The sequence below is a fragment of the Danio rerio genome, chromosome 9, assembly GCF_049306965.1.
Source record: "Danio rerio strain Tuebingen ecotype United States chromosome 9, GRCz12tu, whole genome shotgun sequence".
NCBI lineage: Eukaryota > Metazoa > Chordata > Actinopteri > Cypriniformes > Danionidae > Danio > Danio rerio.
Genome location: NC_133184.1, coordinates 52,570,832 through 52,597,500, shown reverse-complemented (window position 1 = coordinate 52,597,500; position 26,669 = coordinate 52,570,832). Strand labels below are relative to the sequence as shown.

Below are 26,669 nucleotides of genomic sequence, written 5' to 3'. Positions count from 1 at the left end.
TGGGAGCTGGGTCTATTCTACGCAAGCTATGATGACTTTCACCTTGAAATTTTTGCGCAGATGTATACCTGACCGGTGAGCCACTGCGACTGGAAGGGCATCCGCTGTGTAAAACATAAGTTGAAATAGTTAGCGGTTCATTCCGCTGTGGCGACCCCTGATAAATAAGAGACTAAGGAAAAGAAATGAATGAATAACCTACAAAATAAACAAAACGCCTTTTATTAGCAAGTCACACTGCAGACAAACACGAGGGCATCTCTCAGATGCAGAGGCTCTGTTGTGTTTTATTCATCTCTGTGTGTGTGTGTGTGTGTGTGTGTGTGTGTGTGTGTGTGTGTGTGTGTGTGTCTGTAGTGGAGGGCAGATGAAAGCAGAAGCAGTGTTTTTTTTTTTGTTTTTTTTTCCTCAGCGACTGGTCTCTCCAGTCCGCATGTCTCCAGTCATCTGTCACTGGTTTACATACATACAGTGACACCTCCAGTCTCCGTGGGCAGGCAGTGTCACCGCGCGCCCCAGCTAAAGGCTGACTGGGTGGGTTCGGCTCTCCTCCAGGTACCCCTCGGGACAGACATTAGGCCTTGGTGACAGCATGACAGGCACACACACACGCACGCACAGAGATTTGTTCTGTTTTTCTCCGTCCACGACACACACACATACAGTTGAAGTCAGAATTATTCGCCCCCTTGTATATTTTTTCCCCAATTTCTGTTTAACAGAGAGCAGATTTTTAGAATAATAGTTTTAATAACTCATTTCTAATAACTGATTTATTTTATCTTGATGACAGTAAATATTATCTGACTAGATATTCTTCAAGACACTTCTATACAGCTTAATGTGACATTTAAAGGCTTAACTAGGTTAATTAGGAAAGTTAAGTGATTGGACAAGTCATTGTATACAAGGGGTTTGTTCTGTAGACTATTGAAAAGTAAATATTGCTTAAGGGGGCTAATAATTTTGACCTTAAATTATTATTATTTCTTTTTAATTAAAAGCTGCTTTTATTTTAGCTGAAATAAAACTAATGAGACTTTCTCCAAAAGAAAAGATACTATCAGACATACTGCGAACATTTCCTTTCTCTGTTAAACATCATTTGGAAAATATTTGATAATAATAAATAAATAAACAAACAAATAAATCACAGAAGGGCAACTAATTCTTTACACACACACACACAAACACACACACACACACACACACACACACACACACACACACACACACACACACACACACACACACACACACACACACACACACACACACACACACACACACACACACACACACACACACACACACACACACACACACACACACACACACAGGGTGCGATGCACAGGCCTCCTACACACTCCAAGCTGAGGTTTTTTTTTTTCTTTTGCATAAATCACTGACTTGGCTCCACATAAATTTCATCAGACACAAAATTATTTTTCAAGTCTACATCCAGACTCGGTAAGCAGAACTTTTTATTTTTAGATTTTTTTTTTTTTTTTCTGGAATGAATAATGGAAACAAAAGAGGCGAGAGGATTTTGGGGGGCATTAAAATCAGGAAGATTTATTTTTCAGGATGAGAATAAAATGAATGAATGAATGAATGAATGAATGAATGAATGAATGAATGAATGAATGAATGAATAAAGAAACAAGTTCATTAATTAAATAATTTAAAAAATTAAGTAATGAATAAATAAATTAATCAATTAATAAAATAACCGAATTAATGAAATAAAGAATGAATGAGTGAATGAATGAATGAATGAATGAATAAATGAATGAAAGAATGAATGAATCAAAATAAATCAAATAGAATAAATGAAATAAAATTAATGAACAAATAAATTAATTAACAAAATAAACAAATAAATGGATGAATAGATAATTAAACAAATTAATCAATGAATGAATCAACGAACGAACAAATGAACAAATAAAATAAATGAATAAATAAACGAATAAACAAATAATGAATTAAAGTACATAAATTAATGAATAAATAAAATCAATAAATGAATTAATTAATGAATAAATGAATGAACAAATAAATTAATGAATAAATAAATTAATAAACAAATTAATGAATATATAAATGAACAGATGAATGAATAAAAACATGAGTAAATAAATAAATGATTGAATGAACAATTAATGGAATAAATAAATAAACAAATAAATAAATAAATAAATAAAATGAACAAATGAACGAAAGAAAAAAAGATTTTGTAAGAATAAAATAAAAAAAATTAAAATCTACAATAAACACTAGATAGCATTGCGCTCTAGATTATTGGCATGAAGTGTAACTTATCCAAAGATGTGAATATTGCATCGTTAACAAATGCAGATGATGATATGCGCCTCTTTCTCTAAAGCACAGCTTGTATACTTCAGCAGATCCGAACAATGGTGTCAAATCTAGTATTGGAGACATAAAGAGGAGTATGGATTGTGCTGTTTTAATATGATTAAGACAAACATATCATTCATTTCAATACTTCATTCTTAAGAAGATTTTAGTAAATTATAGTCATTTTAACAGTTTAATAATGAGGCACTAGAGTCAGAACGTGAAAAGGTATATCCTAAATAAATAAATAATAATAAATGTTAAAACAAAAGTGCAGGGTAATAAAAGTAACCGAGGCTACAATATCTGCTACCAGATCTATTTCTATCAATCACTCACATTAAAATAAACTAAACTAATTTTTAGTAAATACTACCGTGTATATTAACCATACTGACACTGACGCCAGCAATAGAGATAGAGATGCTACACAATCAGCTAAAATGTTGCTAGAGGTATGGCCGATATATATTGAATCGCCAAAAATGATTGAGGTCACGTCCATGTGTTGTGCGATAAGTCAATACATTGATTATTGTGACAGGCCTAGTGTGTAATGCTGGAAACGCCGCTGTTTCCTCAGTCAAACTGTCTGCGCTCGCGTACATGAGTGTTACACAGCACATTAGCAGCTATTCTGGACGGTGAAAAGTCAACATTCCTCCCCGAGGTGATTTCACGATAATGAACACAAAAGAGGTGCCAGCCCTCATAAAGCTCAAGGATGATGCTGAACTCTATATGAGCTCTTCCTCTTTTAAATTAACGCAATTCCATGTGGACATTTAAAGGGATCGTCAAATAGGCCAGATCCTAAACATGCTTTACATAGCAAACCCTCTCTTAAAGGGGACGACTCTCACCTACATCTGGCAGCATCGGTGCGTGTATTAAAACACCATCTTTGAATTATTAACGTTTGTTTTGTTTTGATGCAGTGAAAATGATTTTGGGTGATGCAGTGGCACATTAGGTAGTGCTGTCACCTCATAGCTAAAAGGTCGATGGTTCGAGCCTCAGCTGGGTCAGTTGGCGTTTCTGTGTGGAGTTTGCATGTTCTCCCTGTGTTCGTGTGGGTTTCCGACAGGTGCTCCGGTTTAGAGGTCTGCATTCCCCGATTTCTGCGGCACAGGAATAAATTTCCGAATAAAGCGCGGGAGCGGTCGGTAACGGGTTAAATTTGGGACGGGAGCGGGCCGTCTAGCTATGTTGCTCCTGACTCCCGACCGAGCGAGCACGCGTGTGTATGTGTGTAAATGAGACAGCGCAATGCTGTGTTTAGCTTGTTTGTTGCTGTGTGTGTGTGTGTGTGTGTGTGTGTGTGTGTGTGTGTGTGTGACTGTGTGTGTGTGTGTTTGTTTATACAGACAGCTTGTCATAGGCTGTCTGGACTGTGTATAGCTGGGTGGTTTTCGGTTTTGTTCTACCCCGCTCTTTAGCGGAATCGGGCGCGGCGGGTAGAAAACGGGGCGGGGCGGGGCGGGCAGCGGGACAACAAATGCTGAATATAAGCGGAAGCGGTCCGGTTCGGGCTAAAACCTGGCGGGAGCGGGATTCAAAATTTTGTCCTGCGCAGATCTCAACTCCGGTTTCCCCCACAGTCCAAAGACATGCGGTACAGGTGAATTGGGTAGGCTAAATTGTCCGTAGTGTATGAGTGTGAACGAGTGTGTGTGGATGTTTCCCAGGGATAGGTTGCGGCTGGAAAGGCACCCTCTGTGTAAAAACGTGCTGGATGAGTTGGCGGTTCATTCCGCTGTGGTGACCCCTGATTAATAAAGGGACTAAGCCTACAAGAAAATGAATGAATCTGACTTTATAGGAGGTACACAAGCATATTTTTTTGCTTAATCAAAGCCAGACATTCTTTGCTTCACATGTGTGATTAGAAAGTAGTGTTATCTCGATACTGGAATTCGGTACCAACCGATATTGAACTTAAAAACGCTTTCCCATTTCCCGCTTTCATTTGAGCGCAGTTGAACGCGTTCTTAAACAGTGCTTTTTGCCATTTGGTTCATGTGCTCAACAGAAATTAAGGTGAAAAAGTAAACTTATTAGTTTTTTTTACTAATTAAAGTGAATTAAAAAATTGAAAAAAATAAAACTAACTAATTAAAAAATTAAAAATTGAGTTGTCCCAACAAAATCTCAAAAATTGTGTCATTTCAGCTCATTTTAAATAAGTCGTTTGACCAAACAACAACAACAAAAAACATTTCTTTTAGTGCACACTGTAAAAAATGTCGGGTTCCACACAATTTCCTCATGTTGTCCCAACAAAAATCGATCAAGTTAACTTATTTATGTTTACAAATTGAAGTGGATTAAACATAAAACAACTAGGTTGTCTCAAAAAAAAATCTCAGGAATTGTGTCATTTCAGCAGCAAAAACGTTTTTTTAGTGCAGATGACCAAACGCAAGCCAAACGTCTCCAACAAAACTCCAAAAGTGTGAGCCGAGAACGTCAGCTTTTTCACAAACAAATGTGACGGAGAAGATCTGCAAGCCTGTGGAAGTGTGGCGGTTTACATGGGAATCTCATTTAGTGGATGCATTTAAAATTTAAAAACCAGACAAACAAAAAAACTGATTCATAGTGCTGAAAATCAAGCCCGTTAGTCAACTTGTAACAAATAAATCAATTTAAAAAAACTGTGTTAAACTGTGCACCCCTGCAGCATCAAATCAACTATAATGATCAGCAAAAGCCTGAAAACACACACTGTAAAATGATGTTCCACACAGTCGATTTGTGTTGGACAGCATGAAGAAATTAAGTAAACTTATTAGTTTTTTTACTAATTAAAGTGAATTTAACATTAAACAATTGAGCTGTCCCAACAAAATCTCAAGAATCGCGTCGTTTCAAATCATTTTAAATAAGTCGTTTGACCAAACAACAACAACAACAACAACAAACATTTCTTTTAGTGCACACTGTAAAAAATGTCGGGTTCCACACAATTTCCTCATGTTGTCCCAACACAAATCGATCAAGTAAACTTATTTATGTTTACAAATTGAAGTGGATTAAACATAAAACAACTAGGTTGTCCCAAAAAAACCTCAGGAATTGTGTCATTTCAGCAGCAAAAACGTTTTTTTAGTGCAGATGACCAAATGCAAGCCAAACGTCTCCAACAACACTCCAAAAGTGTGAGCCGAGAACGTCAGCTTTTTCACAAACAAATGTGACGGAGAAGATCTGCAAGCCTGTGGAAATGTGGCGGTTCATATGGGAATCCCATTTAGTGGATGCATTTAAAATTTTAAAAACCCGACAAACAAAAAACTGATTCATAGTGCTGAAAATCAAGTCCGTAAGTCAACATAACAAATAAATCAATTTAAAAAAAACTGTGTTAAACTGTGAACCCCTGCAGCATCAAATCAACTATAATGATCAGCAAAAGCCTGAAAACACACACTGCAATGATGTTCCACACAGTCGATTTGTGTTGGACAGCATGAAGAAATTAAGTAAACTTATTAGTTTTTTTACTAATTAAAGTGAATTAAACATTAAACAATTGAGCTGTCCCAACAAAATCTCAAGAATAGTGTCGTTTCAAATCATTTTAAATAAGTCGTTTGACCAAACAACAAACATTTCTTTTAGTGCACACTGTAAAAAATGTCGGGTTCCACACAATTTCCTCATGTTGTCCCAACACAAATCGATCAAGTTAACTTATTTATGTTTACAAATTGAAGTGGATTAAACATAAAACAACTAGGTTGTCCCAAAAAAACCTCAGGAATTGTGTCATTTCAGCAGCAAAAACGTTTTTTTAGTGCAGATGACCAAATGCAAGCCAAACGTCTCCAACAAAACTGCAAAAGTGTGAGCCGAGAACGTCAGCTTTTTCACAAAGAAATGTGACGGAGAAGATCTGCAAGCCTGTGGAAGTGTGGCGGTTTACATGGGAATCTCATTTAGTGGATGCATTTAAAAATTTAGCAACCCGACAAACAAAAAACTGATTCATAGTGCTGAAAATCAAGTCCGTTAGTCAACTTGTAACAAATAAATCAATTTAAAAAAACTGTGTTAAACTGTGCACCCCTGCAGCATCAAATCAACTATAATGATCAGCAAAAGCCTGAAAACACACACTGTAAAATGATGTTCCACACAGTCGATTTGTGTTGGACAGCATGAAGGAATTAAGTAAACTTATTAGCTTTTTTACTAATTAAAGTGAATTTAACATTAAACAATTGAGCTGTCCCAACAAAATCTCAAGAATAGTGTCGTTTCAAATCATTTTAAATAAGCCGATTGACCAAACAACAAACATTTCTTTTAGTGCACTGTAAAAAATGTTGAGTTCCACACAATTTCCTCGATCAAGTTAACTTAACTGTTTACAAATTGAAGTGGATTAAACATAAAACAACTAGGTTGTCCCAAAAAAACTTAAGAATTGTGTCATTTCAGCAGCAAAAGCATTTTTTTTAATTTGTGCAGATGACCAAATGCAAGCCAAACGCCTCCAAAAAAACTCCAAAAGTGTGCGCCGAGAACGTCAGCTTTTTCACAAACAAATGTGACGGAGAAGATCTGCAAGCCTGTGGAAGTGTGGCGGTTCATATGGGAATCCCATTAAGTGGATGCATTTAAAACTTAAGAAACCTGACAAATAAAAAAACAAGCAAACTGGAGCATAGTGCTGGAAATCAAGTCTGTTAGTCAACTTGTAACAAATAAATCCAATAACTGAGTAAAAGTGTGCATCCCCATTGCACCAAATCAACCAAAATGCTCAACAAATAAACAGAAACACCAAACGCAAGCCAAACGTCTCCAACAAAACTCCGAAAGTGTGAGCCGAGAACGTCAGCTTTTTCACAAACAAATGTCACAGAGAAGATCCGCAAAGAGCCTCTGTGGAAATGTGGCGGTTCATATGGGAATCTCATTAAGAGAAACCTTCAGGCTCATTCCAAACCAAATTGGTTCTACTTAGGAGTGAGGAAACAGGGTCATCCTTAACGCCTGCTGAACGGGGTGAAAAAAGGAAAGGGTGGGTGTGCATGTGCTGAAGATGGGGTGGGGGTTTGCTCAGACATCCTAAAAAATAAAACCGAGCCTAAGCCCAAGGGAATGATCATTATAATCCACTCCTGCTAGGCCTCTAAACACTAAACGTTCCACATATTAATCAACTAAAGCACAAAAGGGAAGTCTTTTGTTTTTTAGCAGCAATTACACCACCGAATGTACAATTAAAAACAACTAGATTTTGATCTCGTTCTGCTTCTAATTTGCTTGATTTGATCTTCACACTCGACGTCGAGAGGGCCAAGTTAAAAATCCGAGTGGCCTAACGCTTGTGTATTAACATACACATTTGCATACAATACAATTTCTACAATTAAATTCACGAAATTTACATCTATTCCATAATTATCTGTGTTGAAGGGCGTGAATGAAGGGCACTTCATAGGATCCATGCCAACAGCAGTTTTCGGTGATGTCCTTTTATGCTAATTCGCAGGTTAATAATTTATGGGACTTTCAGCAAACGTGTTGTTGTTATGCGTGTATGGTGGAGAGCTAAAACATATTGGAATATGATCAATAAGCATCAATACTTTGGGAAAGAGGCACATTATAGCGTGATCAATTGTACATATGCCTCGGATTTCTTAATATTGATGTTTTAGTGCAGTGTTTCTCAACCATGTTCCAGGATGACAACCAGCTCTGCATATTTCCCATATCTCCTTAACCAAACGCACCTGATTCAGATCATCAAGCAGAGATTGAAAGACCTGTAATGGGTGTGACAGACAAAGGAGACATCTAAAACATGCAGTGTTGGTGGTCCACCAGGAACGTGGTTGAGAAACACTGCTTTAGGGTCAAGGATGTGTACTAAAGGATATGAAACAGTGTTTTTACCCATTTTACTTATTCATTTATGTATTTTAAAGTGAACTGGGATATTGGATTGTGAAAATATGTAGTACAAAATACTGAAATGATCAAAAAGCAACAATAGTTTGGGGAAAATTGTAGATTATAGCATAATTAATTGTATATATGCCTCGGATTTCTAAATATTGATGTTTTAGTGCAGTGTTTCTCAACCATGTTCCTGAAGGACAACCAGCTCTGCACATTAGCCACGTCTCCTTAACCAAACACACCTGATTCAGATCATCAAGCAAAGATTGAAAGACCTGTAATGGGTGTGACAGACAAAGGAGACATCCAAAACATGCAGTGTTGGTGGTCCTGCAGGAACGTGGTTGAGAAACACTGCTTTAGGGTTAAGGTTGTGTACTAAAGGATATAAAACAGAGTTTACCCATTCTGCTTATGAAGTTGTATGTATTTCAAAGTGAAACAGGATATTGGATGATAAAAAATATGTAGTAGAAAATACTGGAATGATTAATAAGCATCAATATTTTGGGGGAAATGGTGGATTATAGCATAATCAATTGCATATATGCCTCGAGTTTCTGAATATTGATACTTTAGTGCAGTGTTTCTCAACCATGTTCCTGGAGGACAAGCAGCTCTGCACATTTACCATATCTCCTTAACCAAACACACCTGATTCAGATCATCAAGGAGAGATTGAAAGACCTGTAATGGGTGTGACAGAAAAAGGAGACATCTAAAACATGCAGTGTTGGTGGTCCACCAGGAACGTGGTTGAGAAACACTGCTTTAGGGTTAAGGTTATGTACTAAAGGATATAAAACAGAGTTTTCCCATTCTGCTTATGAAGTTGTATGTATTTCAAAGTGAAACAGGATATTGGATGATAAAAAATATGTAGTAGAAAATACTGGAATGATTAATAAACATCAATATTTTGGGAGAAATGGTGGATTATAGCATAATCAATTGTATATATGCCTCAGATTTCTGAATATTAATGCAATAGTGCAGTGTTTCTCAACCATGTTCCTGAAGGACAACCAGCTCTGCACATTTCCCATTTCTCCTTACCAAACGCACCTGATTCAGATCATCAAGGAGAGATTGAAAGACCTGTAATGAGTGTGACAAAGGAGACCTGCAGGAACGTGGTTGAGAAACACTGCTATATGGTTAAGGTTGTGTACTTTAGGATATGAAACAGTGTTTTTTACTCTTTTATACTTGTGCATCGTAAAATCAGCTTATATTCTAAGCAAACTCAAAAGACTGCAAAAGTATTTCGATCATATAACAGTCAAGCATCGTTATGGAGCCAATGAATCGTTCACACAGTAACTCCAGCCATGTGTCCATTACTAAAGTAAACACAGTCGATCCAATAATTTCCCATACACTTCAGCAAGAAAATGCACATTGCTTATGGAGCCAAAAATCAACAAATGGCGAGGCTGTCAGCCCTTCGGGGCACTAAATGCAGGGTAATGCCTATGAGAGAGAGCTAGGCCGTGAAAGGCTGGGGTGAGTCGGGGTCAGCGGTGAGCTGGTGAGCGCGACAGCTGAAAAGCGCAGCTCTGCAGACTGCTGGGATGAGCTAATTACATTAGCACCCATCATTAGCACAGCCAGCCTGCCACCTCAGCAGCCACACATTCTGGTGGCTTTACTACCTGAAACCGGCCCCTAATGGAGATCGCGGACATGATGGAGCTCTGCAGGCAGCTGTCCAGTTCGTTTAAGCTTTCGAAGATTATGGCATAGAAATAAACACATCATTAAGTCTGTTTGCAGGGAATTGGTTTGTCGATGGCTGCTACACTGCACTGCTTTGCTGCATGTTCAAACTACTTATTTAAAATGAGCTGAAACAACACAATTCTTGAGGTTTTTTTGGGACAACTTAATTGTTTTATGTCCAATTCACTTACATTTGAATTTTTTTTTTAAAGTGGACTCAATTCCTTCATGTTGCACTGTAAAAAGTGATTAGTTACTTAAAGTGAGTGAACAAACTGCCTTAAAAGAAACAAGTTGACTTTACAAAAATAATCTAAGTAAACCCATTGTAATTTGGAACTGTTAAGTTGACTTAATTTTGATTATTATGCAAGTTGTATTCACTTTTTTAAAAATAAAAGTAAACTAATGACTTTTTCCAATACACATTTATTATATTTGTTTTTTTTTTCAGCTTTTCTTTGTCTAGCAAAATGACAGTAACTAAAATTAATTTGCTCCTCCAGACTCCAGTATATCTTCTAAATTCAAAACAGGCCATAATTGTAGATTTTATAGACTTAATGAAGCACCAATTATGTAATATTGTAATAACTGCGGTAATTATTTAAAGAGAGACATTGTAAAATAGTTTGTCATTGTAAAAAAAGGATTTGTTGACTTTAAAAGTGAGTACAATAAGCATAGTTATAAAAATTAAGTCAGCTCAATGGTTCCAAGTTACAATAGGTTTAACAACACTATTTTTGTAAAGTCAACCTGGTTTACTCACTTTAAGTAACTAATTACGTTTTACAGTGTGTCCCAACACACATCACAGTGTAAAAACATGCCCAACATAATTCTGTCATGTTGTTCTAACACAAATCTATTAAGTTAACATAATTGATTTTACACATTTTAGTGGACTGAACATAAAATAATCAAGTTGTCCCAAAAAAAACCGAATTGTGTTGATCAGCTCATTTTACATAAGCAGTCTGAACAAGCAGCAAAAATAAATACAAATAAATTGAGTGTAGCATTTTTAACCTACAAATATCATTAATAGGATCTTACAATTCTACTACAAGTAAGGGATAATCAACGGCTTTCTGTGCACTAAAGGATTTTAATGCACAATGTGGAGGCGAAGGACCACATTCGTTTTTTTTTTTCATAAAACACTATTGAAACTGTTTAAAATATCTGTATATGTTGTCTGTGTTATAATAAACACCCAAAAAGAGGCGCTTTTTGTATTTTTTTATAAACTCAAATTTGAAAGTGTACCTTTTAGCTTCTGTGTGGTCTAGCGTGCTGTAATTAGTTTTGGTGGTTCCTGCACATGTCTGTAATCATAGGAAAAAAGAAAAATGTCTCCACCATAATCGATGCAAAAGTTATTGTATTCCAACTGATGAGAGGTGCTGTACAAGCCACAGGGAGCGATCATTGTTTTCATATTTCACTATTCTTTTGTTTGATTAAACATAATTCACTGTGTTTGGACCACATCAGACATATAAAAGGATTACTTATGCACATCACCTCAAAAACAGAGGAGAAATGGCCCTGAAGAGCACAGCATAAGGTAAGAGATGACAGCTGTCTGTGCTATCTGGGGCTGCTTATTGATCATAAATGTATTGTTTTCACTTCTACGCCATAGAAACACATCGATTCATTCGAAAACTTTGATATGTGAATATAATTCAGTAAAAGGAATGCTAGAACCGTATGAGCACCGGCAAGATCTTCCATTTGAGCTGTAACTTGTACATGTGTCATATATGAGCCATATGAAAATGAACCAATTTTAAATACCCAGCTCAGGTATGCAAAATACTGTGTATTTAAGTGTAAATAACTTTTGTACAGTAAAATAAAAACCAAAGTGATGCATATGTGCATAAAATATAGATTCTACACTTTCAAACCAAACCACTTACGGGGGTCTGGTGCAATGGTAGCCCTTTAAATCTTAATGCGAAAGTCGATGATGTCACGGACCCTGTACCGGGTCCGCGGAGTTTAACTGGTAAACATGCTGTTTTTATAAAAAATCCCTTTAACAAGTATTTTTGAACATCTCAAGTTAATAAATCGTGTTGTTATGCCTCTTTCGAATCAGAATATTAGGCTAGGTAAACTGATCTCATAGAATTGACCTAACAAAAAGACCGCGATCGCTGCTTTAAGTAGAATAACGTTATTATTAACACACATTAATCTATACAAGTCTATACACATGACATAAAACATTTACAAAGCTGTGAATTATTTTATGAAACGCCAGTTCAAGGGCACGTAAGATGCATTAAAGAGAAAGCAGCCAAAGCCTATTTTAGAAATCTTTGCTATAAAATTTGTAGGGAAATTAAGCAAAGAAAAAAAAAGTTTTTTGGACAGGCACGAGAACATTCTGCTTCATTTATCTTCTTTAAAACAAAAGCAATCAGCCAAACATGCTGGATCAATGTAATATTACATTATTTACAGTCATAAATTAATTCTGAAACTTACCTCTGCAATCTGCCAAAAAAAAAATACACCCGAAAACAAATAACAGGTTCAAAAGTCCAAAGACTGACCGTTAAATACAGAATAGATTAATTATATGACAAGCTCGCTAACACGCGCTATCCTTATACATAGACTGCCGATTTGACTTTAAAATAACTATATTCTCGCTTGAAAAACTCTTAAAACTTGATTTTGTGGCATAATTTATGAGTATTTTCCAAACTTTGCGGATTCCTGTCTGCTTTTAACAGTCCTCTTCAGTTTCCTGTGCAGCGCATGTGGGTTGCTATGGTAATTGTAGACTTTTGGGATAAGCTCGTTTATTTCGAATTGTGATCAAAACTGGCTAGAACTACCGGTGCATTTTTACGAAGATAATGCACAGCCTACAGCCAATCAGAATCAAGAATTTTAAAAGACCATGGAATAAGACTACATTATACAATTGATAAGTATGGAATGGCACACTGAAAACAATAATCATTGGATTAACTACATTTTTAGGGTAAGCGTTGACCTACAGCTTAACAATCATGAAAGGCAATTTCTAACAATTTCAAAACATTTAAATGACTGGTAAATCCGGCTACTTATGTACTTAAGGTAAAACACTTTCATCTGTTGACTAATTACAGCAAATTAAGACAAATGCCTGGCAAGTTTTCAGAAATGTCTTAAAATGCAAATAATGCAGTAAGTAAAAAAATGCCTGTTTTTCTAGATCACACTATCTAATTACTGAGTAATGCAACTTCAAAATTGTTGAGAAATATTTAAAAGTTTTTATAGTGAAAGAAAATGACATTTGGAACATGTTTTAGTCTTGAATTTTTAAATATTTTCTATGTGGAAATTTCGGTTTCCATACCTCATTTTACTGGATTAAATAAAAAAAGTTATGGCCAAATGGTTTTGTGTATATATATATATATATATATATAAATATAAAAATATATTGTTTTTTTTTTTTTTTGCTGGATTTGTAGTATGAACTGCAACAATGTCATAAAATTACAGCTAGCATCATATATCAATCATTAATTCATTCATTCATTTTCTTTTAGGCTTAGTACCTTTAATCTGGGGTCGCCACAGCGGAATGAACCGCCAACTTATCAAGCATATGTTTTATGCAGCGGATGCTCTTTATATATATATATATATATATATATATATATATATATATATATATATATATATATATATATATATATATATATATATATAAAAATCACGATTAATATTTGCCCAGTATATAAAATATTTTATATTAAGTGTCCTTAACTACTATGTACTTACATCAAAAAATAGATACAATGTACTTACCGTGTTCATAATGTATTTGAGAACACTTGTGGTGCTTTTGAGTTGGGATAGAGGTTGGGTTATGGACAGGTTTGGTGGCATGGGTAGGTTAAAGGGTGGGTTAAGGTGTAAGGGATGGTCAACAGTGTATTTACAGATGTAATTACAGAAGTTAATTACAGATGTAAATACATACAGGTATTTAACCAAGCATAAGTACACAATAAATACATGTATTTACACATAAAGTACATTGAAACAAACTATTAATTCCGGTGTAAGTACATATTAGTTAAGGCCACTTAATATAAAGTGGGACCCAAATTTTGAACTTTTTTTTCACTTGTAAGTGGTTGCAAACAACTACTATGGGTTAAATTTAAACAAAGTACATCCAATTACATTCAAATTAGTTTGTTTAAATTCATCCCCAATTGATGTTTGCAACCATGTAATTTATGTAAAAAAAAAAAATGTGGTAAATTCAATTCAATCATCTTTTTCAGTGCACCACCCACCCAAAATCTCAACCCCTAAAGCCAGCGAAGCTTCAGTACGGCTGCGATGCTCAATCCAGTGTCCTTCCTCAGGCCAGACGCCTCAAAACCTCCACAACACTTCTCTATCCCCCCATCTGCGCTCACACACGGCTCCTCTACGCCACACTCAAGGTTTCTCCTATCAATCCTTGGCACGACGCCAACCTGTCAGCCAGCCGCGCTCCGCCGAGGACGGATAGAGCGCCGGGAAAGTCTGCACGATAGCTCACGTCTCCCCATGATCATCAGCCTAATTAAGATCTGACTGCTTTTATGTGATCTTTAGTAGTACATCAAAATATCAATTTGAGACAATTAGCTGCTGAACGTGATAACTCAATTCATCATTCCTGAAGGATTTTTTTTTATTCTTCTCTTCAATGAGAGAGAGAGAGGGGGGGGTAAGAAGCCAAAATATTGACTCTTACATTCAAATCGGTGAATGTTTCTTGCCATGCATATCAATGGACGTGATTTTTTTTTCTCTTTCTCTCTCAGAGGCTAATTTCAAGACATTAATTACAATTTTACGTTCTCATTAGATGATATAATTCCCTCTCCAAGTCGAGCGTCAAAATGACTGTGATCGCCCGCTCGCCATGTTTTCCTCGGCTTAGGGTAATTCGCATGAATTTAAATGTCACGAAACATCAAATAATGAATTAGAGAAAGGGATTTTAGCGGCCTACAATAAAAGAAAGTGATGCCTGTGAGAATGAAGCCAGCCAAGGCTTTAATAAAGGGGACGAACGGCTTTTGTGCTTTACATCATCTATTAAAACACTCCAAATTGTCAGACGGAGCTAATTCAAGGTTTTCACGCATATAACTTTATTATTAAAGATGAGCGTGTCATAATGTATTGTGGGTCAGCTAAAGCCATGGAGTGCGCGCATACAGTCAACAATGAACTTGTTGCATATATGCAACTAAAAAGAAAGGTAGCAGAAAAACACATTTGGCCTACTCAACAAGAGAGCTTCTTTTCGCTGCGGTTCAATGGCGGCTTCTTTATTGCATTCACTTCTCTAATGCTCGTCATCCTTATGCATTTCCAGACACTTCAGCAGCCACAGAAATCGCTCTCTGAACGCACAACAAAACGTCTTGAAGTAGGACTAAAACGGCTTGTCTCGTTTCTCAAGGTTGTTCAATGATAAAGGGACGGGTTTTTTTTCTCTCGGTTGGAAAGAAGCTGCAGACGATCCTTGCTTGCCCCTGCTATTCTAAGCCCAGCGAAACCTGGTGACATCGGGTTTTTCTGTGACTTTGTAATTAATCGTTTTTTCCTCAGATTCCCCAATTGCAACAACAAAAATGAACTTCGGATACCAGAAATCTGGGAAAATAATTAAAAGGATCATTCACCCGAAAGCTGATCATTCATTTGCGCATCCTTGTTCAAAACACATTTGAGTGTCTTTCTTCTGTAGTACATAGAGGTAGACCGTTTGAAAAATGCTGGTAGCCTGTACCCATTGACTTCTATAGAGAAAGAACAGTTTGTATTGCCATATTAGAGTTTATTTCATGGCAAAAACTGGTACTTGTTTGATAAATAACACTTCTGTATTACAAATACCACAAAAACATATAGTATCCCCTTTTTTGATAGTCTCAAAAATGTAGTGTGTGTGTATATAAAGCGCATCTATAGTGTATGGCCATACACCCAAAGCACTTCACAAACATGGGGGGGGGTCTCTCCACACCACCACTAGTGTGCAGCATCCACTTAGATGATGCAACGGCTGCCAAAGGACAACAATGCCAGTGCGCTCAGCACACACCAGCTATTGGTGGAGTGGAGAGATAGTGATACAGCCAATTTGGAGGATGGGGATGATTGGGAGGCCATGATTGTAAGGGCCAATTGAGGGACTTTGACCAGAACCCCGGGGGTTACACCCCTGCTCTTTACTAGAAGTGCCATGGGATTTTTAATGACGACAGAGAGTCAGGACTAGGGTTGGGCGATGTCGACTAATTTGGGATCGTACGATGTCTAATGTGAAACATCGCAATGGACGATGGCATTGTCATTGTAGGCGCCGGTGAATTAATTATTTATGAATAATGAATTAGTTCAAAATAAAATTAATTATTTGTAGCCTACCATTTCAACTACGTGACCCGCATGGTCTTTGTTTTACCCATAACCAAATCATCAATAAATAAAGATAAGTTACACACAAATTGTCACCTGTCAATCACTTTCTGCGGGACTCATGAATAGGCATGAATAGGCAGAGTGATCTGTGTCATTATCAGGGCTTTACATTAACACCTGCCAACCCGCCAAATGCGGGTAGATTTCGGCGGTTGCGGGTAAGACAGACACTCCCACTAGCCACTTTGGCTGATTGAAAAGAATTTTCCCAGATAACAATTGTTAAAAGCAGGGTTTGACAATAAGGATGGTCTAATATGCATGCACATGCGATCTTACGCCTGTTTCACACCGCAAGCATCAGCGGCGCGTGAGCAGAGCGTGAGCAGCGCGTGTGTTTTCGACGTCCATGTTAACAGATTAGAGCTTTCATACCGCACGCAGCAGCAGCGCGTCAGAGCGAGGCGTGAGCGTCGCCGAAGCAGCAGTGCAGCGATAGTTTCGGCGCTGGGTCTATTTTTGACGCGCTGCTCACGCTCAATTAAAGTGACAGTGCATTGATAATGACCAAAACACAATGAATGACAGTAAAAAGTAGCAATTTTACCCAATAAATACGTTGATAACGTCAAATGGTATACATATAGTCATTCAAATGAACTTAAAACGATTAAAAACGGCAACATTTATTTAGGCCCGAACTACAAAACCAAATGTAAAACAATTTTAGTATCAGTTTTGCTTAAGTTGCACACTAGTGTTGTAGGAGAGGGGAAATAGAATATTTACGGGATTTGTAGTCCATAGCGAAGTGTATTGTGGGTAGTGTAGTTCGACACGCATACTGGATTATGTGAGCTCGCTGTGTTCTGTGCAGCTGAGCAGAGGAAGAAAGTTTTAATCGGCTTTGTTTTATGTTCACTCGAGTTATTCCTACCGGGAGCTGTTTGCACTGTGAATCTGACAACACGAAAATAAGTAAAAGAATGGCATGAATTGGTTACTTTTGTCCGTCTCATCATCTGCACGAGCATGAATTAACGAGCTGTTATTCTGCCGCTGGACAGATGAAAAGTTTAAAAGGTGTATTTGTATATAGAGAGACATGGGTAACTAGATAGAATAGACAGAGATAGGTTGATCTCTGCAGCAGCTGCCGAGGAACTGCGCGCTGCAGACGCAGCTGGTGTGAAAGGCAAACGCCTGCGTGCTGCTACTGCTCGACATACGCACTGCTCACGCTCTGCTCACGCGCCGCTGACGCTTGCAGTGTGAAACAGGCGTTAGAATTGAGATGCAACACGTCTGACAAAAATAATTGTGTTCGCAACTTTGCGCGAGCAAATCAGGCGAATACCGAATGAGAGGATAATCACTCTCGCTTAAAGCTGAGGTGATGCACCCGACTGTTTATAACACGTGCGCGCTCCTGTTTCCTTTTGTGAAGCAACTGTGTCTAGAAACACAACTGATGCGATCGGTTCTCTTTCAAATAGACTGCACAAAAAGAGATGAACATGCACCCACAGTCTTGCTACTTTCAAGATTTCCAGAGTTGTCTTATTGTAAGCAGCTTTCATTTTAACCACTCTTTGAACAGATTATTTATGGGTCTAACATTAACCATGTGTGCATGATCATCCTTTCATTATCACATGGTATGTTTTTTACCTGCTTTCTTTTGCGTTAATATGGTTTAATTATAATTTTTTTACAACAACATTGCTTTAATAGGAGATTAACTCCCCGTTTATGTGTAGTTAACTGTGATCTGGCACGTTTAGCCAGGACATATGACTGTGCATATGTTTTGTTAAATACAAAGTATAGTATTCAGCTATATTTTGCTTGTTTTGACACATTTCAAATTTGTGGCTAAGAAATAAATAATTGTTTATGTTTGGTGTGGTCAGAGATAAATTGTATAAATCCCTCATTTTAGGCTCTGAAAATCATGTGGAATAAAAACTCATTTTAATATATGAAACCCTGACCCATTTGCTCATACACGACACACAAAAAGTAAAATGAATAAGGAGGCATGTAGAGATAACGTAAACTCAAAATCAAGTAGTTTTAGCATGTCAAAGTCATATTTATGTGTATAAAATATATTTTCCCAACAATAAAATTGTGGCTAGAGAAAGTGGCGAGTGGTTAATAATGTTGGTAAACTACTAGCCACAGTGGCTGGTGATCAAAAAAGTTAATGTCAAGCCCTGGACATTATAATGGCGTCGACAAACTTTGGTTGGTAAAAAAAAAAAAAAAAAAAAAAAAAAAAAAAAAAAGTTGCACAACCAACAGTATCAAAAAAGTTAATGTCAAGCCCTGGACATTATAATGGCGTCGACAAACTTTGGTTGGTAAAAAAAAAAAAAAAAGTTGCACAACCAACAGTATCAAAAAAGTTGATGTCAAGCCCTGGACATTATAATGGCGTCGACAAACTTTGGTTAGTAAAAAAAAAAAAAAAAAAAAGTTGCACAACCAACAGTATCTGAGGTTTTCACAAAAATTACTAAGTACAAGTGCAAAAGTGAAAGATTAAAGCAGTGTATTAATGCTGTAACACATCACCTTATATAATACAAAAGAGAGCAGAGTCATTAGATGGAGACAAGATTAATAAAATATCATGTTTAACAACTAAAGTGACGCCATCCAGCGGTACATCCTTGATAAACTGTCTGACGTGCATTGCTCTCTGGGGTTTTGTGCTTAAAGCACCCCAATACTGACTGCCTAGAGCTCAAAAGTGCGCATATGCTGCTGAAGCGCATGCCAGACTGTGTGTTTGTGTGTGTGTGGTCACATGATGTGCATATCAGCGTTATAGCATGGAAATTTCTTTTCAGAAATGCTAGGTAAAAGTGTGGACGTGGATCGTTTTTATTCTAAAATGCCATTTTAAAACTTAAGACGAAAGTGTAAACGGGGCCTAAGTGTGTGTTTTTCAAAAGTAGGCTATTGTAATATTGACATATTACAAATAGTTCTTCCAACAAAGAGATTTCAAAAACTTTAGTCATTTGTTGTTCCAACTATGGAAGTAGATGGGTTTCAACAACCAAAACATCTTAATTTGTGCTCAACAGAAAGAAACTCCAAAAAAAAAGAAAGAAACTTGTAAGGTTTAAAAACACATAAACAATGAGGTAATTTCCATTTTTTGGGTGAACCGTCAATTTAAGGCAGAGCCTTAATTTGCAACTAAAAAATATGGAAACCAGCCATCAATTTGCATCCAGACGGCGAGCAACAATCGAATTTATCAAAAGGAGGCTATTGTAAGATTGACATTTTGGAGCAACTTCTCCTTTGAGTAGATGTCCATGAGTTAGAGCTGCACAATTAATCGTTAAAAGATCGCGATCTCGATTCGACCCCCTAGACCACAGGTGTCAAACTCAGTTCCAAAAGGGCCGCAGCTCTGCACAGTTTAGTTCCAACCCTAATTAAACACACCTGATCAAACTAATTGAGTCCTTCAGGCTTGTTTGAAACCTACAGGTAAGTGTGTTGGAGCAGGGTTGGAACTAAACTGTGCAGAGCTTCGGCCCTCCAGGAATTGAGTTTGACAATTGGAGTTTGCTCTAGACGATCTTAATCCAGCATTTCTACGATTCTGTCAATCATATTTTCAAGTTCAGAAGAGAAGAAAAGGCGGCTGCACGAGTCTTTTCATTGTTTCACACACGTTGCTCAGTGACACTGACACCTCCAAATGATGTTGAATGAGTCACATACTGAATTTATAAGGTATAATTCATCTAAAAAATGTTATTTTTCTCTTCATATAATGATGTTTTCGCGGCCGGGAAATCACACGTGAGCTGTTATCACAGAGCTGTTCTACTTAATAATAAACGTGCGCGCATCAACTTTAGTGAACAGAACCTGCATATGTTGCGAGTAACTGGTAATACAGTTGTAAATAATATTCAGTTTGTGGCACAGTGATCGTTTGGGAGCCGCGCGCGAAGTATGAACAGCACTTAGCAGTCAAAATGAAACCGAAAGTGTGCACTTCATTTAAATGATTATATCGCATTTTAGAGTTGTGATTACGACAAGCATTTATTATGTTTTTTCTTTCATAGCGAACACAGTTGTGCATGAAAATAAATGTTTACAATGTCACCATAACTACTCTAGCCTATATATTGTTGAATATAATGTGATAATAGCAAATGTCTGATTTTACCAGTGAATAAATTTGTCTAATATGACAGATTGCAAGCATAAATCTCAAACATAATAATTCAACATCAGAATTATTAGAAGTAGAATAGAATTATTTATAGAAACCAGTAGACCTACACATAATATTATTATCGATGTTGTGCCATATGCTTGTTTTTACCATACCTTTATTTTACATCTACAGAATCGTGAGAAAATCGTGATCTTTATTTAAAGCAAAAAAAATCCCGATTCTCATTTTAGCCAGAATCGTGCAGCTCTACCATGAGTGAGTCTGGTCGGTCCAATACACCATCATTTTATATACAAATAACCTCATCATGTCTTGATTTGGAACAATAGTTTGCTTTTCTTCCAACTAAGAACTTTATTTCAAAAACGTTTTAACTTCTATAGTCAATTTTCCTTTCCTACAATGGAAGTAGATGGGTTTAAGCAACCATAATATCTTCTTTTGAATTCAACACCACTCATAAAGGTTTAAAACCGCATTAAATAAGGCTAATGAGCCTTAATCTGCTACCAAGAAATCCAGAAACCTGTCACCAATTTCCATCAAAACAAAAACGGCAGACAGTGGGCAACTGGCAGTTGTAATTCGAACGCATCAAAAAGTAGGCGGCACTTAAAAACCAAATAGCTTTAAAATCAAAAGGTCAGAGCAGAAATAATTATTGTCACGCGTTAAATATTCAGAAAAGCTCCAATTGTCTTTCATGCTGAGGTGCAAGGTTCTCTCTCAGCACGTCTCCTCCATTTCCCTTCAACTAAAGAAGAGAACGCGTCTCGTTCTGCAAAGCCCATTAAAAATCAAAAAGTTTGGTATGTCTAATTAAAATGTAAACAGAGTAATGAAGACATCAGTGATTTAAGGCGATGTCTCTCTCCTTGCCACCGGGGGTATGATAATTACTCAAGCAAATGTGGGAACGCTGGAGAATCTGCGCCGCACCGCCTAGATTAACAGTTCTGCTGCTAAAACTGTTTTTTCCCACCAGGGGATTGAGTGTTCGCTACCAATCCCCAGCAGACAGTGCGCTGCCACTTCGCTTTATGTAGCCAGACAGCTTTAGTGACCAGGGACGGCGAAAACAAAAGCTCCGACTCATTGTTTGAAATGGCAGAAACAAAAAAGGAAAGGATGAGAGCATCGCTTATGTTCCGTTCTAATAATTCACATCGTTTGTTTGAAGCGCAGGCGCTGCATTAACTTGCTCGCCTCAGACACCAAAAGAGCATTTGCTTTTCCTTAGAGCCTGAGTGGGTTAGCGAGTCTATCAGAATAAACAAACGAAGCAAATATAGAGAGTCGCGTTTGCACAGTCTCTCTGAAATATAGCTCGACTATAGCTGAGAGGTGATAGCAGTGACTTTAATACTTCAGAACCGGCAAGACTGATTCATTTTAGTGAATCACTTTAAACTTTTGGTGGCTTCTGTTCCAACTCTGATCCAAGAGTTAATCTGCAACACTACATTAAAAAGCAGGGCTCAACAATAAGGACTGCCCGGTGGCCCAGGGCCAACGTGAAAGACACTCGGGACAGTAGACAGGATTGTTACTGGCCCCTGTCGGCCAGTAACGTTGAGCACGTTTTTTTTTTAGAAGCAGACAATTACATGGGAACAAAATTAAGAAACTGAAATAAACAAAAAAAACAAGAAACAGTTGTCAGTTTGGCAAGCCATTTTTATAAAAATTATTTAGAATTGCATTAAAATACCAGCACATTTTTCATACTGCTCTTTCATTTGCATAAAGTCTAGAATTTTGCTCATTATACATTTATTGACATATTTAAAATGTTTAAATTCTAGATTCACAGGCATAATTTTGCCATTATTTAAAATATGTGGCTAAGAAATAGCTATTAACTTTTTAGGGTTTTTCTTGGTGGGGCCAGTGAAAATTTTGGCAGGGCAAGTAAAAATCTCAACCAATGGCCCGATCGGACCTGTTTAAAAAAACAGCGTTGAACCCTGAAAAGTGTTTGCAGAAACAGTTTTTAATTCTACTAATTAAGGATAAAAATCCATAATTGCTAGATTTAGAAGTAGATTTCTACTATTAGTCTACATCGATTTTACGTTAGATTTCTACATAATCTCTCAGAAAAATAGCTAAACTATAGCAGCGATTTTAATACTTCAGAACTGGCAATACTGATTCATTTTATTGAATCACTTCTATCTTTTAGTTGCTTCTAACTCTGATTCAACAGTTAATCCGCAACATTGCTTAGGTTTTGTTTTTAAACAGAAGTATTTTTCAATTAGTCTAGTTAACGGGAATAAGCTGTAACTGCTACTCAACACAATCTCTTTGAAATATAGCTTAACTATAAGTGAGAGGTAATAGCAGTGATTTTAATACTTCAGAACTGGCAAGTATGATTCATTTTAGTGAATCACTTCAAGCTTTTATTTGTGTCCAACTCTGATTCATCTGTAATTCTGCAACATTGCATACAAATTATTAACAGAAGTATTTATTCCACTAATAAACACGGATAAGCCATAATTGCTAGATTTCCACAATTAGTCTACATAGATTTTACATTAGATTTCTACATAGTCTCTCTGAAATACACACTGTAAAAAAAAATCCGTAATTTTACGATTTATTTCCGGCAGCTATGGTGCGAAAATAAACAATAAGATAATAGCAGTTAAATTACAGAAATATACTGTAAAATAACAGAGATTAAAGTACAGAAATTTACCAGAAATCTAAACTTAATTAAATTTCTGTAATTTATACTATGGCTGACAGGTGATAGAAGTGACTTTAATATATCAGAACTGGCAAGTTTGATTAATTTTAGTGATTGTTTAGTTGCTTTGAGCTCTGATTCAGCTCTTAATCAGCAAGTTCTGCAAAATTGAATAAAGTGTTTACAGAAGTATCATATGTAACTGATAGGCTGCAACGGCTCCTTTAAATACGAGATCAATGTATCAAATTTTGACTTCAGAACTGGCAATACTGATTCATTTTAGTGAATCACTTCTATCTTTTAGTTGCTTCTAACTCTGATTCAACACACTCAAAAAAATGAATTATGGCTTTAGTTGGTCCAAAGAATGTAACTATGTTTAAATTAAACAATCCGCTTATGTTTGTGTATTAAAAATAAAAGTGTTGTGTTGGAAAAAATTTGAAAAAGTAAGTTTTCACATTTAAACAGCTCGCTTAATTAACATGAATGAGAGGGAGTTGTGTTGCTTCTGTAGTACTGCATTTTGGTTAATAGGTGGAGTAATATCTGCACATGCGCAGTTACAAAACAACACAGGAAGTAAAAAGATTCAAACCACAACGATCACTCTCAGTTCGGCGCCATATTATGGGAATCAAAAGATGAAGATTACAGTACAAATTGAGAACGTGCACAAAGCTTTCCCCAATGTGGACACACAGGTGAGATTTTTTTTACTTTTTATGTATTTATACTGAGGCTGTGACAACATTTGAATCATAAATGTACTCTCTTGTAATACTATGTTGTGTTTGTGTATAGTATTGCTATGAAATTGCCATGTTCCCTGAGTCTTTTCCACATTATAGACAGATAAATGTATAGTGTGTTTTGCATTCCTGTGAAATGTTATACTTGGTATATATTAACTCCCCCCAAATAAAGTTGCAAACGTTGGTAGTAATGAATAGTCATGTTAGAATAGTCTAAGCTTTTCACTCATCATAGCACACGTGCTGCTGATAATGTGACAATAAAAGTGATTTGATTTTTTATTTGATTTGATGGTCTTTATTTTAAATGAGTGTCTAGCAGTTTGTCGAGTTTGAATGCTAGTTTTGATAACTTACATAATATTAATTAAAATGTGGTGTTGGCACATTGTTATATATTATCTAATTGTATTATTTAAGCCTGTTAACTTAAAAAAAAATCAGCAAAAATGCATTTGTGACACCTAAATAGGATGACATCTAGCATGATGACATACAGTATTTAATGTAAGCTTATTTGTTTGGTCATCTAACACGTTTTAATTTTTAAGTTTAGTAGTTTGCTATTTATATTATTATATTTTATTATTTTAAATCTTTGCTCACTCACATCTATTTTCTCCCTCACAGGTTTACAGCTCAACCTCTAAAGTCCCATATCTGGCTGAGGAGACTGTGGATCATCCAGGTATTATGCCTTTAGATGCCTATACAAACATTAAAATGATGTACAGTAAAAATTACTAGTAATTTTAACTAATTATTTAGTAAATTACTAATTGTCATTTCATGTCATTTAGAACATCACCAGTGGAAAAAAAAAAGGTGTGAATGCATCCTCAAAGCCCCTAAGTGAGGGAGTACATGGTAAGCTATTTTATTTTATTTTTTTAAACATTTTGTATTTTCCTCTTAAACCAAATCCTCCTTTCACCTTTGATCTGTTGGTAAATGTTTTATTTTTTTACCTGACTTTTTTAGGATGCTGGGCATGATGAAGCGCAAACCTTGATGGGCAACACCACCTTATGAATCTACAGTAGTTACATTAACATTTAGCAGACTCTTTTGTCTAAAGTGACTTACAATTGAGGACGCATTCAGGAAATCAACAAGAAGAGGCAATACATCCAAGATGTGCTAATTATAAAAAAAAAAAAAAAAAAGAATTAAGAATGCTTCTACATGTGGTTTGTCAAGCCCACACACCTGTTTGAAGCAGACTTCATGCACAATGTTTTGTTTTTTTGTTTTTTAGATATAGGGAGTGGTTGTAAGAAAGTGTCTGGTGCAAATGTGCATAAATGGTGCAAGTGTCAGAGAGATGAATGTGTGTAGCTATTGCATGTTCTGTGATGGTTGGTCTAATTTATGGTGTAGTGCTGATCGTGTTACTTTGCTTTAAAATGTTAATCTTTCTTTGAACAACTGAGGTGTTATCTGCTTTTTCAGTGTAAAAAAGGTACAGTATAGTTTACAAAAGAAGACTTAATTTTTCTAAGTATATTTTTGTAAATCATTTATTGTTTTTAATTTGCTTCATACTTGTATTACTATTATTTTAATAGTATTAATATTTTAACTTATTGTAATAAGTGAAGATACAGATTAAGACAGTATTTGGATTTTGATAATCATTTTATTGCTGGAAAATATGTAAAACTGTAAAAATGCTAATGAATAAACTCAATGAAACGGAAACAGTTTTTTTATTTGGTTAAACATAACAATATCAATTTTAGAATAATTGAACTTAAATAACTACATTGATTAAAGCTAAATTATAAATGTTACGTTGATTGAACTAAACAACATTACATTACCTTTATGTAACTAACTTAAGTTCACTAAAATTAATATTCTTTCTTAAAGGTAACTTAACTCGGTTACGTGGAACCAGTGGACAAAAAAAAGTTAATTAACGCCAACATATCATTTTTTTGAGTGCAGTTAATCTGAAACATTGCTTAGGTTTTGTTTTTAAACAGAAGTATTTTTCAATTGGTCTAATTAACGGGAATAAGCTGTAACTGCTAGATTTAGAACTAGATTTCGACACAATCTCTCTGAAATATAGCTAAACTGTATGTGAGAGGTAATAGCAGTGACTTTAACCGTACGTTCACACCAAAAGCGGCGAGAGCGTCAAAGTAGCCGGAAGTCATTCATTTTCAATGAGAGCCGGCGGCGATAGGCGACGATAAGCGGCGAGGAGCAGCGCGGCGCGTCTTCGCCGGCGGGAGCGTCGAGGAGAGATGAAATGAAGTCAACTTTATGGTAATGAGCTATGACGCAGTTCGGCGGCAAGCAATCAGAATAAAGACGTCCACCGCTTGATAGCAGTTCAGGGAACACAGACCTGTGAACTTTGGTTCCGACCACAGTTGTTCCCAAGGGTTTGATTATTGCGGTCGCCGGATTTCCAATTATTTACAATGTTTTCTTACAGGAACATATATTAAATAAGTTACTGGCGAGTTACTGATGTTCATTAATGTTATATAAATTTATATTTAAAAAGCGGGAA

The 26,669-nt window shown here is 36.3% G+C and overlaps 1 protein-coding gene and 1 long non-coding RNA gene across 3 annotated transcripts in view; one reads left to right on the top strand and one right to left on the bottom strand.

Moving 5' to 3' along the window:
• fign (fidgetin) overlaps nt 1-26,669 on the bottom strand; it is a 143,058-nt gene that overhangs the window by 95,219 nt on the left and 21,170 nt on the right.
• On the top strand, nt 23,996-25,565 carry LOC137496437 (uncharacterized). Its single transcript, XR_011016762.2, has 4 exons — nt 23,996-24,091; nt 24,773-24,830; nt 24,943-25,009; nt 25,124-25,565. It is a non-coding gene; the product is annotated as an uncharacterized lncRNA (long non-coding RNA).